This window comes from Mustela nivalis, assembly GCF_964662115.1.
Source record: "Mustela nivalis genome assembly, contig: HAP1_SCAFFOLD_251, whole genome shotgun sequence".
NCBI classification, from domain to species: Eukaryota; Metazoa; Chordata; class Mammalia; order Carnivora; family Mustelidae; genus Mustela; species Mustela nivalis.
Window position 1 is genome coordinate 684,824 of NW_028136386.1, and position 2,852 is coordinate 687,675.

Genomic DNA, 2,852 nt, shown 5'->3' on the forward strand with positions numbered 1-2,852 from the left:
CTGCTTATGGATCAAACTAACTCTGGGGCTTGGGACACATGACAGCAGCACATGGTGGTAGAACTGAGATGGTTAGGGAGTTAATCTGCATTTTCACATCTGGTCAGCAGCAGAACAAAGAAGACACCCCAGATCTCCTATCTCCCAGAACAGTACTCTTCAAGTAACTTACAGCACCATCCTTCTCCAGCTTTGGAAGTGGCACTTTTCCAACCCCAAAGTCTTGATTCTAGGCAGCACTCCGAGAGATACTCCCTCCAGAATCACCCCTGGCTGGAAGTAGTGGTCGGCCAAGGCCTCCCAAATATCTTCCCTTCAGAGTTGCGCTTGCATCAAACTCAAAACTGTGGCACGTACGGGACTTTCCTGTCAGCCTCTAGCTCTAATGACCTATTGGACTTCAGAGGTGCTCTTTTATACCCACTTACCTTATAACATCAACGTGTGACTCCTCTAGAATTCTCTCCATGGCTTTTCTCCTGTACTAATTGTTATGGACTGAATTGTGTCCCCACAAAAGTCATATGAAGAATTCCTAATCTCCAGTGTGACTGCATCTGGAGATAGGGCCTACCTAGAAGGAGGTACTGAAGGCTTGGTGAGGTCACAGGAGTCCTAATCTGCTAGGACTGGTGTCCTCATAAGGGTGAAACACATGAAAGCACTCCCCCTACCTCCCCTCTGGGGGCCCACAGAGAAGAGGTCATCTGAGGGCACAGTTGAAAAGGTAGTGATCTATAGAACAACAAGAAAAAGCTCACTGGAGACCAACCTTGCTGGCACCTTGATCTGGAACTTCTGGCCTCCAGATCTGTGCGAAAATACATTTCTGACATTAAAGCTCTCCAGCCTGTGTTTGTCTGTCCCCGACGGCCTGGCTCCAAAGCCTCAGAGATTGGGGACAGTGAGGAACACCATAGGACTAACCCTGCCACCCTGAAAGGAACCATGCCATTTGGAACTCCAGAAAGGATTCAGAGGAACTGAAATCTGCATTCCTACCTCTGGACAGCCCCATATTCAGCAGGCCCCTGGATGCAAACCTGGAGCTTGACACTCAACCTGAACAAATCCCTCGACTGCCCCCTCCCCCAGAAAGATGGACAGAGTGCTGGCAGATCGGGCCTGCCATGTTGTGGTCCCTAACCATAACCTTTGGTTTGCTTTTCAAGATTCTGACCCCAAAGGCCTTGCAGTAGGTGCCCTACAATTTGGGGACACATGGGCAATCCCAGAGGACTCAGCCTGCTGCCCAGAAGGAAACTGTGCCATTTGGAACTCCGGAAAGGATTCAGAGGAGCAGAAATCTGCATGCCTAGCTGAGGACACACCCACACAGAGCTGACTCCTGGACACAAAGCCAGAGCCAGACACTCACCCTCACCTCCACTGTCAACTCAGCCACCCAGACAGCTCTCCATGGGGTCTTCAGATCAGCCCTGCCATGTCCCTGGTTCCTAACACTAACCCTTGGATGGTTTCTGTAATGATCTCCTCATTTCAGGTTATGTGGTGGTTCTGCAGGACATTGTCCTGGTGTGGGATCAAACACACTGAAGCATCCCGTGTGAAGTGGCAAACGTGGTAAAGAAATGACGGCTGGGGAATCTGAGTGTGGAGACAGCACGTATTTGTGCTGCTATAACAAGCTGACTGCACTTTGAAATCACCACAGAGGAAATGAATCTTCCAAATATCCATGTTAGCACGATGACACGGAAGCAGAGAGAACATCAGACTTTGGGATGGAGGCCAAGCCCTCCCAAATCCAGGTCACCCAACATGGAGAGGACACATGTTAGCAAGAGACTCGTGGGAGAATTAAATCATGGGCCCCTGTATCTCAGGTGCAGTAGAAGCAGTGGATTTGGAATTTCAGTTTTTCCACAACGTTCCACCACAAGCTGGTTAGAACTGTGCAAAAGCAGGAAAGGAAGCCCCAGTAAAGTGGACTGGGGATGCCAGAAGGGGAGGCTGGAAGGGGGCGCCTGGTGCTCAGTGCCCATTACAGACCCCACATTGCAATCCCCCACAGAAGAGACTCACCAATTCCAGGCCTCACACGGGAAGCTGGAGGTTCATCTCCTGACTTTTTGTAGGAGCTTTGCAGCTCAGCTGGTGAGAATTCTCCATCACCCTGCCTTTCTCCAAGGGACTTTCCTTCAAGCACCCTTCCCAACTTCTTCCTCCTCCATGAAATAATGTTCCTCTCCTTTGTTTCTCGCACTTGCCTGTGATGGGACCTTAGCTTGCTCAGCCCAGACTGCCATTCTCTGCTCTTCCCAATTAAACCCATGCTGCTGGTCAAATAACTGGCAGATTGAGTTTAAGGCCAATTGAACTAATAAATTCAAGAACTTGCAAGGAACAAAATCAATATGCACAAATTAGTGGCACTCCTACGTGCTCGGAAGGAACCATCAAAAAGAGACTGCTGAGAACGATCTCATTTACACCTGCATCCAAGACAGCAAGATACCCAGGAGGCCCCTGAACCAAGAAGGTGACAGACCTGTCATCTGACAGCCCTGCAACAATGACGACAGACAGGGAGGGGTACACACGGAGATGGGGAGGCACTGTGCTCAGGGTAGAACCCACACTGGGAAAATACCTACTCTCCCCAAAACCGTCTACAGAGTCCTCACTCTGGCTCCCGAATTTCCGGACTCGGCGCAAGCCTGGAGTGGGTGTGGACACGGGAAGGACCCCGCAGGGCTGAGGTGGGGAGAGCACAAGCACCGAAGCAGGCGGACGCTCCCTGACCTCAGACCATCTGAGGAGCCCCAGGAACCGAATCCGCGAGCACACAAACACAGATGAGGACCTAGGAGCACCCGAGCCCAGAAAGG